Source organism: Aethalodelphis obliquidens, unplaced genomic scaffold (assembly GCF_003676395.1).
Source record: "Aethalodelphis obliquidens isolate GAN/ISIS:26980383/991018 unplaced genomic scaffold, ASM367639v1 scaffold57, whole genome shotgun sequence".
Taxonomy (NCBI): Eukaryota; Metazoa; Chordata; class Mammalia; order Artiodactyla; family Delphinidae; genus Aethalodelphis; species Aethalodelphis obliquidens.
Genome location: NW_020838001.1, coordinates 5,736,035 through 5,748,504, shown reverse-complemented (window position 1 = coordinate 5,748,504; position 12,470 = coordinate 5,736,035). Strand labels below are relative to the sequence as shown.

The following is a 12,470-nucleotide window of genomic DNA, read 5'->3' as shown; positions in this document are numbered from 1 at the left end:
TTGCCGCGCGGGCTTCTCACTGCTGTGGCTTCTTTCGTTGCAGAGCACGGGCTCTAGGCACACAGGCTTCAGTAGTTGTGGCACGCGGGCTCAGTAGTTGTGGCTCGCAGGCTCTAGAGCACAGGCTCAGTAGTTGTGGCACACGGGCCTAGTTGCTCTCCGGCATGTGGGATCTTCCCTGACCAGGACTCAAACCCGTGTCCCCTGCATTGGTAGGCGGATTCTTAACCACTCCACTCCAGGGAAGTCCCTAGGAAATTTATAATAGAGACAAGCAATACTTAGTGATTTAAAATGATCTCCAACCTTGAAGTCAGCAACAGATTCTTAGGTATGACAGCAAAAGCATGAAAAGCAAAAGAAAAATAGGTAGATTGGATTTGTCACAATTACAAACTTGTGTGCATCAAAGGACATTATCAAGAAAGTGAAACAACAACCTACAGAAAAGATTTGCAAATCATGTATCTGATAAGGGTTTCATATACAGAATATATAAATAATTCCTACAACTCAACAACAAAAAGACAAACAACCTAATTAAAAAGTGGATGAAGGACTTGAATAGACATTTCTCTAAAGAAGATGTACAGATGGCCAACAAACACCTGAAAATATGAGAAACCACTTGATACCCACTAGGATGACTATAATAATAATTTTTTAAAATAAAATGACAGCATTGACAAGGATGTAGAGAAATTGGAATCCTGGTACATTGCTGGTGGGAATGTAAAATGGTGCAGCTGCTGTGGAAAACAGTGTGGCAGTTCCTGGTTGATATCACTTGTATGTGGAATCTAAAATATAATGCAGATGAATGTACATGCAAAACAGAAGCAGACTCACAGATAGGGAAAACAAACTAGTGGTTACCAAGGGTGAGGAGGGGCAAATTAGGGGTATGGGATTAAGAGGTACAAACTACTGTGTATAAAATAGATTAAAAAAACAATGGTATATTATATAGCATGGGGAATTACAGCCATTACCTTGCAATAATTTTTTTTTTTGTGGTACGCGGGCCTCTCACTGCTGTGGCCTCTCCCGTTGCGGAGCACAGGCTCCGGACGCGCAGGCTCAGCGGCCATGGCTCACGGGCCCAGCCGCTCCGCGGCATGTGGGATCTTCCCGGAATGGGGCACGAACCTGCGTCCCCTGAATCGGCAGGCAGACTCTCAACCACTGCGCCACCAGGGAAGCCCTCTTGCAATAACTTTTAATGGAGTATAATCTGTAAAACTACTGAATCACTATGCTGTATACCTGAAACTAATGTAATATTGTGAATCAACTATACGTCAATAAAAAATTAATGTAAATAAATAAATGGCCATTAAGTATGAAAAAAAAAAGTTTGGCAGTCCCTCAAAAAGTTAAACATAGAATTACCATATGACCTGGCAATTCCGCTCCTAGGTATATGAAAAAAAAATTAAGCCTGGCGCTCTAATAGTGGCTTGTACATCAATGTTCATTGCAGCATTATTCACAACAGCCAAAGGGTGGAAATCAACTGATGAATGGATAAACAAAATGTGGTACATACATAAAAAGAAATATTATTCTTAAAAAATAAAAGTTCTGATACATCATGGCTGAATATCGAAATCATTATGCAAAGTGAAATAAACCAGACACAAAAGGACGAATATTGTATGATTCCACTTGTATGAAATATCTGGAGTAGGCAAATTCATAAAGACAAAAAGTAGATCAGAATGACCAGGGGCTGGGGTTGGGGGCGGAGAACAGGGACTTATTGCTTAATAGGTTCAGAGTTTCTGTTTGGGGTGATGAAAAAAATTGGAAATAGACAGAGGTGATGGTTGCACAACATTGCAAATTTAATTAATGCCACTGAGTTAAACAGCCAATTTTATGCTGTATTTTACCACAGTACACAAATTTGTTTTACATGATCTGTGAGAGTCATATTAAAGAATCTGGTCCTGTTACAGGTTCAAAACCCCCAAGGAATGTCCCTGGAGGAAGCCTCTCGGATTACTTGCATTTCTTCTCTCCAGGGAGTGTATTTTATTGGTCCAACTACCTCCATCCCACAGTGAGTCAGAGAAAAAAATCCAAACATAAACACACACCCAGGCCTTTGCTTTGCTGATGCTGTTTGAGCTGACAGTTTGAGCTGAAGTTTACCTAGAAGGGATGAAAAGAAAAAGACCTCTTGGCCAAATTGGGTTGAGGAGCTGATCTCAGGGGAACAGCCCCCCCACCCCCCAGCCCACCCCACCAGACTGGTCTGGCTTAGCTTGATGCCCTCTTATCCAATCCCAGGCAGCTTCTCTGGCAGCCCCTCCATCAGAAAGTAGGCTCCCAGACACTCCTTCGTATTTCAGATTTTGGTATAGGGCTTCCATTGCAGCATTCCTTATTTAAAAAGCAAACAAAAGCCCAAATGTCCAATAATGAAAGGTTGAATAAACAAATCATGGCACAATTGTGTGACAGACACTCTGCAGCCACAAAAATGATGTTGGAGGACCAATATTAATAACCATTGTACAATGATGCCCAGTTAACAGACCAAGCCCTGTACAGGCATTATCATATTCAATCCACCCAACCACACTGTGATAAAAATACTATGAATCTCCCCATTTACAGATGGGAAGACTGAGGTGGAGAGAGCTTATATAACTCATTCAAGGTCATGCAGCTAGTCTGGCAGACCCGGAAGGTAACAGACTCTGCCTGTTTTGTTCCAAATCTGGCACTCCTGCTACCTGCTCTGTGTTCTTTAGAAATGCAGCCGCTGAGCTGGAAAGATGCTTACAATATATTTAGTGGACGAATAAAATTTAAAGCATTATGTATTTCTGAAGGAAATTCAGTAACGTATTTACATGCATAGACTAAAACATGCAAGGGTATTAACCTAGTTTAACATTAGCTATGCCTTGGAGGTGGAATCAGGGGGCACTTTTCTTTTTCCCTTTATGCTTATACATATTGTCTAATTGTTCTATCTCTCTGTTGTCTCATACAGTAGTGACTAGCCACATGTGGTTATTTAAATGTTAACTAATTAAAATTAAATATATTTAAGGATGTGCTTCCTTGTTGCCCTAGTTGCATTTCAAAGGCTCAGGAGCCACATGTGACAAATGGCTTTGGTATTGGATGTGCAGACAGAGTGTTTCCATCACTGGGGAACATTCTAGGTGACAGCAACGATCTGTAATGATCGTGAATTTCTTAAATAATTGAAACTCTTTGTCAATACATCTCGAGGCAGCAGAAGAGAAGAAAAGGCTCTTTAAAACTAGGTATCTCGGGCTTCCCTGGTGGCGCAGTGGTTGAGAGTCCGCCTGCCGATGCAGGGAACACGGATTCGTGTCCCGGTCCGGGAGGATCCCACATGCCGCAGAGCGGCTGGGCCCGTGAGCCATGGCCGCTGGGCCTGCGCGTCCGGAGCCTGTGCTCCGCAACGGGAGAGACGGCAGCAGTGAGAGGCCCACGTACCGCAAAAAAGAAAACAACAAAAAAAAACTAGGTATTCTCTAGATGTAGAGAACAAACTAGTGGTTACCAGTGGGGAGAGGGAAGCGGGGAGGCACAATATAGGGGGAGGGGATTAAGAGGTATAAACTATTAGGCATAAAATAAGCTACAAGGATATATTGTACCACACAGGGAATATAGTCAATATTTTATAATAACTATAAATGGAGCATGACCTTTAAAAATTGTGAATGATCGTATCGTACAACTGTAACTTATATAACAGTATGCATCAACTATACTTCAATGAAAATAAATTAAGAAATTTCAAAAAAACTAGGTGTGCCCCACACAGGCCAAAAGGTGGGGATGGAAGAGAGACCAGAAGCTCTTTTCCCACGTTCAGAAAGGAAATTGGGAAGAAGTTACAGAACTGTCAGTGGGCAGGTGCAGGGGCCGGGGGTGGGCAGTCAGCTTCCCTTGCTGGCTTCTTTCATGGTCCAGGATGGCTGCTGCCCTACGCAGCATCTCACCCCAAGGCCATTACCTCCAGAGGCTGAGTGAGGCCGGTGCTTCCTGCATGTCTGGTTTTAAGAGCAACAGAATGTTTCCCAGGAGCCCTTGCAGAGCCTCCCTTTACGCTTCACTATCCAGAATTACATCAAAATCCTGCGCCTGAAGCAACCACTGGCTTGATTTAAAACCAGTGTGGGGTCACCCATTGGGATCAGATACAACTCAATTCTTGACTTAAACAACAGCACTAGGATTGGAACCTTGGTTTGCAAAATGGCTGCAGAAGCTCCGGGTGTCACATCCTTACTGCTATGCTGTGGAAGAGAGAGCTGTTAGCCTCAGCAAACATCTCGGCATGTTTAATTGACTCTAATCAAGTGATTCTCTCATTGAATCATTGGGTGATCCTGAACTGATTAAGAAGTCTCAGGGTACCCCCAAGGCAATGAGCTAAGAATGGGGGGAGAAGCGCCCCCAGACAATTACTGCACTTTTTGCCAGAAGCAGAGAAGAATAGACATGGGGCAACCAGGGGTAGATTTCCACTGCAAGCTGGCAACCCAACAGTAAGATCAGGCAAGGCAAAGTCTCGAAGGCTACCTCCTTCCCTCTCCTGAGAGTGGGGTCCCCCTTGGATGTGGCAAGATGTGTCCAAATACAGGGAGCAGTGAGAGTGGAGAGGGAGTGAGAAGAGAAAGGGCTGAAGACTTTGCTCCTAAAATTAAACCAAAGTAAACTCTTTCAAAGTCACCTGAGCAAAGAAAGAAGAAAAGAACGTCTCTTTGAGCTGCCCCTCAATGAAAGGGCCGATGTCTTTGCATGTTTCTCTAACCTTTCCTTTAACCAGGAAATCACAATAGGATTAGCAATTTTCTGCAAAGATACTCTTTGGGTGACCTTCTCTGGGAACAAATTTGAGTGGCACCATATGCAAGCTGCATTCGTTTTTGCCTTAATGAATTATGCATGCCTAAAAAGAGATACTTATGTATACTTCTATATCTCCTTCTATCTCATTGCTCAGCCTCTGTTTCTCTGTGTTTATTAATTTATCTTCCACCCATTCACTTACCCATCCAACCATCCATCCATCCATCCATCCATCTTTCCATCCAAATGTTCCATCTGTCTGTTTATGACACCTTTGTGGATTTTCATCTAATTTGAGGGGATGGTTTACTCTCTTTTCACTCTGCTTTATCCCCGAGTAGACACTGATCTATGCTGCGACTCTTCACAGTGAGAGTTGAGACCACACTATGAATCATTTATTCTTATTTATTCTTAGAAAGTTTTGCTGCCTGATAGGCTGAGCAATTCCCTCTTAATCCTTAAGCAGATTCCAATACGGATAAATGTGGCTTTTCAAGGCTTTGGGGATTGGGTTTGTATTTCCTCTGAATGCAGCATCATGCTGACACCCGCTCCGAGGTAGAAGTTGGAACTGCGCCATTTAATCTGGAACTGAAGTAAGGTGTACCTTGCAGTCAACATGTACAATTAATGTGGAGTTGCCTCCCCCTGCCCTCCCTCCAAGAAGTTCTTGCTAAATTGAAGTCCGTGTTATAATTTACAGCCTCTTAGAATCAAAGAAATACAGCATGAATTATGAATGTTTAAAAATATGTTAAATCACAATTTATGGGACATGTTTTATCTTAATTTAAAATATTCCTTTTTCGGGAAACAGATACATTAAAGCCAGCACCTCTGCAGTAACTTCCCCGCAAAGATGGGAGAAGCGACAAGAGAAGGGTTGGTTGAACTCTTGCTACCTGCCAGGCTCAGGACCAGGAGCCTCACAGAGCCTGCATGGCCCAATTTACAGATAAGGGGTCTGAGGCTCAGAGAGGGGTAGAGTGCAGGCAGGACAGGGGCCCAGCCGGGGTCCTCACCCCTGTGCCGTTTGAGTACAGCAGGGCTCTTTACGGTGGCACTACTGACATTGGGGCTGGGCAGCTCTCTGTGGTGGGGGTCCCGTGCATCATGGGACATTTAGCAGCATCCTTGGCCTCCACCCACTAGCTGCAAGTTGTAACAAGCATAATGTCTCTGGATACTGCCAAATGGTCCCGGGGGGGAGGAGGGGCAAAATCTCCCTGGCTGAGAACCCCGGGTCTACACAAATCACAGCAGGCAATGGCTGAGGCCGCTCCGGGGTCTAGAGCCCATCACCTCAGAATTGTTTCCTGGCCCTGCTCTGGGTACCACTGATGCCCTTCCTGGACAGGCATGCAGGGTTGGAGCGTGGGAGGTTCCCCCTGCTGGGTGAAACTCAGCGATATCCCTTTGTCTCAACCCAGCATCCAGCTCAGTGCTTTAGAGAACAAGTGCTCTAATCAGCTTTTAAAAGATGAACTGAGAATCAACCTTCTCTAACTGGACACCCAAAGAATTATAAAGCAAAGGGAAGGAAGCAGGATATTGTAGTTTAGGCCGTAATGGTAATGATCTATGAGTTTCCGGGGCCGTAGCAAAATACGACAAACTGAGTGGCTTAAATAACGGAAATGTAAGGTCTCACATTTCTGGAGGCTGCAAGTCCAAGATCAAGGTTCTGGCAGAGCCACTCTCCCTCTGAAGGGAGGCATCTCTTCCAGGTCTGCCCCGCCCCCCATCCCCACCCCCAGCTTCTGGTGGTTCCTGGGTCTGTAGCAGAACCACTCCAGTCTGCACACAGTGTTCTCCCCGTGTCCAAAGGTCCCCTTATACAAGGACAGCAGCCGTATTGGATGAGGGACCCACCCTGCTCAGTGTGACCTCATCTTCATTTACCTACTTACATCTGCAGGGACCTATTTCCAAATAAGGTCACGTTCTGAGGCTCTGGGGGTTAGGACTTCAAATACGAATTTGGGGAGGGACACAGTTCAACCCCTAACAAATGACACCTGCCGAAGGGCCTTAGCCTGTGACTAGGCCAGGTACCCAGTGTTCTGGTCCTACAGCCTCTCATTCCCCCAACAAACCCCTCTATGTTTGTAACCATTATTTCCCGTTACCTTGGGTTTACCAAGCTGAGTAAACCGAGGCTCAGAGAAGAGGAGTTATTTGTTCGGAGGTTGTAAGTTACTTACGGGCAAGGAAAGTCTGTACCCCCAGGGCCTCAGTTTCCCCATCTGTAAAAGGGAGAAGATAATGGTCCGCACCGTGTAGGGCTGCTATGGGAATGGAACAAGCGAAGATTTGTCATGCCCTCAGGGACGTGTCTGAGCTGCAGTAATCGCTTGCATGCGGCCCAGAGCACGAGGTCGATCCGAGAAGGCCAAAGCCATGCCGAGGCCGAGGCGGCAAGCGGGCAGCCACAGACCCTATGGGATCAGCCAGTGCGTTTGGTTTGGCCCCTAGTGGCGTCCTGACATTTAAATGCTGGAAGGCTTCACACAAGAATGTAAATTCCTGGTCTTGTTTGAAGAACCGGGCAGTCGGGCATCTTTCCAAGGCCTCTGGTCCGCTGGCTGCGTGTGAGTGTGTGGCCCCTACTGGGCCTTAACCTGTCGCGGGATTCGTGTAGCTCCGTCCCCTGATTCTTTGAAAACATCCGTGGCCTCTAGAGCCCCACCCCTCAGAGGACTCTGGGAAATAGTCACTGGCTTCAGAAGGGCCACCCCTTTCTGTCCCCCACTCTGGGAGGTCAACGAGGGAGCCCAGACCAGCCAGGCCCCATGGCTGTCCTCGCCCAGGTAAACCCACATCCTGGGGGGTTCAGGAGGGCACGCCTGACAACTCCAAGCTTCTGCTTTTTTTTCTTTTAAGTTTTCCCAGGCTCTCTTGGCTCTCAGCTCACATGAGCTCGAATTTATCTCACTATGACAGCAAAATGTGCTAAAGGAATTTGGAGAATTGAAACCAAACGTGCAATGAGAGCGCCACGTGGGGCGGGCCCCAGCTCCCTTCATGCAGGCGGAGGATCCGCTCTCAGTTCTGTGGATGGCAACCCCAGCGGGGCGGTGCTCACAGGTCTGTCTGGGTGAGCCCCTGGGTATTGATGGCAGATCTGAGAACTGGAATCTAAGCCTCCTAGAGCCACAAAGATGTTTTGAGACATCGCTGCAACCTCGGCACGTTTGAAAGGGTGACACTGAGCCCCAGACGGTGAGACCCATCCCATGTCACCCAACATGGCAGAGGAAGCAACTCTGTATGACTTGATCAGCTTCCTAGATACCTTTTTCCTGTTTTATATTCAGAGGAATTTCTTTGGATCCATTTTTTCTCTGGCGTTAGACAGATCTGTGTTAGAGCTCCAGCTCTGCTGAAGAAAATCCTGGGAAGCTTACTTTAACCATCCTGCACGTTGGTTTCTCCATCTGTAAATCGGGAGGAGTCCTGCCACCCTAAGAAGGTTGTTCATGCTTCCATTCATGCCTTCAGATGGGATGAATTTGGCTGCAAGCAACGGAGGACCCAAGGGCCTGCCGAGCTGAGCGCTGGATATAGAGCAGAAAGGACAGCAAGTCTGCCCGCAGGAACTTGTCATCTTTCAGCAAATGTTTGTTGAGCATCTACTACATCCCGGGCATCGTGCTGGGCCCTGAGGATACGGATGCTGCTCTACAGTCATGCAATCAAGGAAAACATGTCAAGCGCCTTTGGGGGCCGAGCGTGAGGTGGCCGCGATGGAAGCCAGGAGGCCAGATAGGAGGGGCAGCAGAGTCGAGGAGGGGGGCACTTGGACTAAGACGAAGGTTCTCAACCAGGGGCAACCCTTTCCCCAGCCAGATATTTGGCAATGTCTGGAGACATTTTTGGTTGTCACAATTGGGGGCGGGGGAGCATTGCTACCGCATCTAGTGAGTAGAGGCCAGGGGTGCTTCTGAACCTCCTCCAGGGCCCAGGACAGTCCGCACTGCAGAGGACAGTCCGCACCACAGAGAACAAAGCTGCCCAAGTGTCACTAGTGCTGGAGGTGAGAAATCTGGCCTAGGGGAGTAGCAGTGGGGATGGAGAGAAGGGGCAGGTGGGAGAGAGAATTACTGGTTGAAATAAATGAGAGCTGGGCTGTGGGCCCCTCTCCGGGTTTGCCCCTGAGCCATGTCGTGCTTGCTTGGCTCTCTTGCTTCTTCTTTGCCTCCACTCTCCTTTCTTGCTGGAAAATACTAACAGCAGGAACTCCAGGAGCAAAGCCCCCAAGACACTCCCGTCTGGGCTCCCACTGCATCGGCAGCCGGCTCCTGGCATGATTTGGAGCCAGAGGGGAACAAATAGCATCTTTAACAATGAAACTCAGGTCTTGTTTTTCAGGTTTAAAAAAATGGAGCCGAGTGGGCAGTTGAGTGCCTGTTAAATAACCTCCTGATCTGTCCGTTCACATGAAAAGGTGCTGTGTCTGTCTTGAGATGACTGTGTATACCTTTGCTGAGGGAAAGTGGTGGGGAGGGAAGCCCTGAAACTATATTCCTGGGAGAGACTGGAAACTTTCTTGTTAATTCCCCAAAAGATGTGAACCCAAACAACCACTAAATACCCAACCCAGAGCTAAGGAAACTCGGTAAGTGGCTTTCAGGAAAATCAAAATAAATGGGAAAACCCCAAAGAGGAAATACGCCCATTCAGGGGAGCGTTTTGGTAGATGGAATCTTGGTCTGGCATCAGAGAGCAAAGCCTCGGTCCCTGCCCTGCGATACTTGAGACATCAACATTTGACAAATAACTCCATTCATTAATTCATCGTTTACCTGGTGACACGGTGTCCTGGGCCGCAGGCAGAAGGCTGGTGCTACAGAGCAGGAGTGATCACTCCGTATCCTCATGGAGTGTAAATTTATCCACCTTGGTCTTCATAACTCGACAACCTGGGCTCCATTCTCCCACCTGGAGCCATGCCCTTGCCCCACCTTCACTCACAGATACCAGGAGCTGACATTATTTTCTAACAGAAGACAGGAAGTTGGTGTCATCCCACCACCTGGGAAATATTCAGAGAACAAGCTTTCAGTTGCCATGACAACTTTAGTGTCAGAGCTCTGTCTATAGACTTTAGAAGTGTGTGTGTGTGTGTGCGTGTTTGTGTGTGTGTGTGTGAATTTGGGGTGGGGAAACGAATACTCTTGTCTTCAGGCAAACATTGAGACATTGAGAGGGGACATGAGCTAAGTCTATTGGATCTTGAATGGTGTCAAAGGCTGAATGTGAACCTGTTTCCCAAATCCTGAAGTACTAAATCCCAGGGGCTTGGTTTGAAGGTAAATAAATAACTATCAAGTAGCAATCTCACAAAAGCCAGCATTTAAGAGAGGGTTGAAATAAAAGTTAATACTCCCAGTCAGGAGAAGTAGCCAGCCGCATGGCAGAAAGAAGGCAGGCGAGGGAGATGCAGATGAAAGTTTAGGTCCCTGACTCTCCTCTTATTATCAACTTGGCTTTGGGCAAGTGACTGAGGTTCTCCAAATCTCAGTTCCTCTGTTTGTAAAATGGGGGTAATTAGGATGCCTCCTGCCTAAGGTAATAGGGGTAGAGCCAGATACATGGCAAGGAACGGCATGTGCAAAGGCCCTGCGGGGACTTGAGAAGAGTTCTCCTGGTGCACTGCAGGGAGGCCAGAGAGCCAGGTGAGCGAGGGAGGTGGTGTGAGACAGGCTGGAGGGGGTGGCAGGAGCTGGACCACGAAAGGCCATGTGCGGCACAGTGGCGGAGGACGTTGGAGAGTTAGTGTGCATCCTAAGAACACAGATCTCAAAGTAGGAAGCCAGCACCAGCACCTTGGAACTTATTAGACACACAAATTCTCAGACCCCACCCCAGACCTCCTGGATAGGACATTCTAGGGGCGGGATCCAGCAACCAGTGTCTTCACAAGCCCTCCAGTGCCTCAATTTGATGCACACTCAGAGTTTGCAAACCATTGTTAAGAGCAACAGGAGGCGGTTAACGTGTTTTAGGCCAGGCAGTGAGAGGGTCCATTTCCGCTGGGGAAGCCTCTGGTCTGTCTTGCTGAATTTTGCTGGGTGTGTGTTACCTTTGCTCAAAGAACGAGAACGATATCTAGGTAGGTTTGTAGATAAAATAACTACAGGACAGGACGTTTAGTTCACTTGGAATTTCAGAAAAACAACACATACTTTTTTAGGATAGTATATCCCATAATATGTGCTGGGTTTTATCTGGCAACACAACTACAAGCACCGAATTCGGACCCAGGCTGGTTGAGCCATGACTTGTTTCCTGGGACGCTTTTGGAAGGTGGGAGCCGTCTTTGAGATGTGCCCATTGATGCAATCACTCAGGGCACCATCACTTCCAGGGGAATGGTCTCAGCTTCTGTGAAGTGACTCATACTGAACTGATTAGTTTCAGAAAAAGAAATAATAAAAATGACTGAGTGGTTGTTTATTACTGGGCTGTGTTTCAGACTGCTCCCGTGTTGCAATCACTTGACTTACAGCTTTTTTGCTGGGTGAGAAGCCGTGTTCCACCCCGTTCGCCTGCCGAGCCCTTCTCACCTGCCAGGGACACCTGCGAAGTTGTTGACGCTGTGCCACTCACAGCGAAGCTGGCGTGGCTTCAGGGGGCTCTGGCCCTCCTTGCAGACCCACCCTGGACCGTGGGCCCGTGCAGTCCTTCACTGGGATTTGGTTTTCCACCCATCAGCCAGGCTAAATACACGGCATACCCCTTGCCTCAGAACCTCAGAGTTTTCCTGGTAAATGTTTACCTGGTGGCTCTCCATTCAACTCAGGGCTCCACTCTCATGGGCAGGATTGATAAAGCTTTGGAAGAAGATAGACTGACATCCGAATGTTGGCTCCCCCCACTTGCTGGCTGGGGCTGGCACAGATTCCTTTGTCCCTCTGAGTATGTTTCCCATTCTGTAAAATGGAAATTATGGGAAGAACAGACCCTCATCACAAGGTCACTGTGAGATCTGAATAAGGAATACCTGTCACACGCATCTCAATACAGGAACACAGGGAGGAACCTGGCAGTGGGCGTCCTCCTTCTTGGGGGGGGTTACAGCAAAGCACCTGGATGAAGGATGCTGGGGTGAAACAATCCAGATGGGAAACAGGCTTTAAGAAAATGCTGGTAAAATGCTAGGACACTTGGAGAACGGTTGCATCTTGCTCTGGTTTCAGACAACAGGAGGGAGAGGTGGGAAAAGGGAAATATCTTTAGTAAGAAACAAATAAGTCTTGTTTCTGTGCTTTTGAAGATCTAAGTAGATGAATCTCTTCTTCTAGTTGGCATTTTTTGTTTTGTTTTGTTTGTTTTATTTATTGATTTTTAACTGTGTTGGGTCTTCATTGCTGCGCGCGGGCTTTCTCTAGCTGTGGTGAGCGTGGGCTACTCTTCGTTGCAGTGCGCGGGCTTCTCATTGCGGTGGCTTCTCTTGTTGCGGAGCACGGGCTCTAGGCCCGCGGGCTTCAGTAGTTGTGGCTCGCAGGCCCTAGAGCTCAGGCTCACTAGTTGTGGCGCACGGGCTTAGTTGCTCTGCGGCATGTGGGATCTTCCCGGACCAGGACTTGAACCCGTGTCCCCTGCATTGGCAGATG

General features: G+C 47.5%; 1 long non-coding RNA gene across 1 annotated transcript; it reads right to left on the bottom strand.

The window, feature by feature from the left end:
- Positions 1 to 201: 201 nt before the first annotated feature.
- On the bottom strand, positions 202 to 12,237 carry LOC113609548 (uncharacterized). Its single transcript, XR_003428674.1, has 3 exons — positions 11,633 to 12,237; positions 9,657 to 9,886; positions 202 to 250 (listed from the first exon to the last, which is right to left on the bottom strand). It is a non-coding gene; the product is annotated as an uncharacterized LOC113609548 (long non-coding RNA).
- Positions 12,238 to 12,470: the final 233 nt, after the last annotated feature.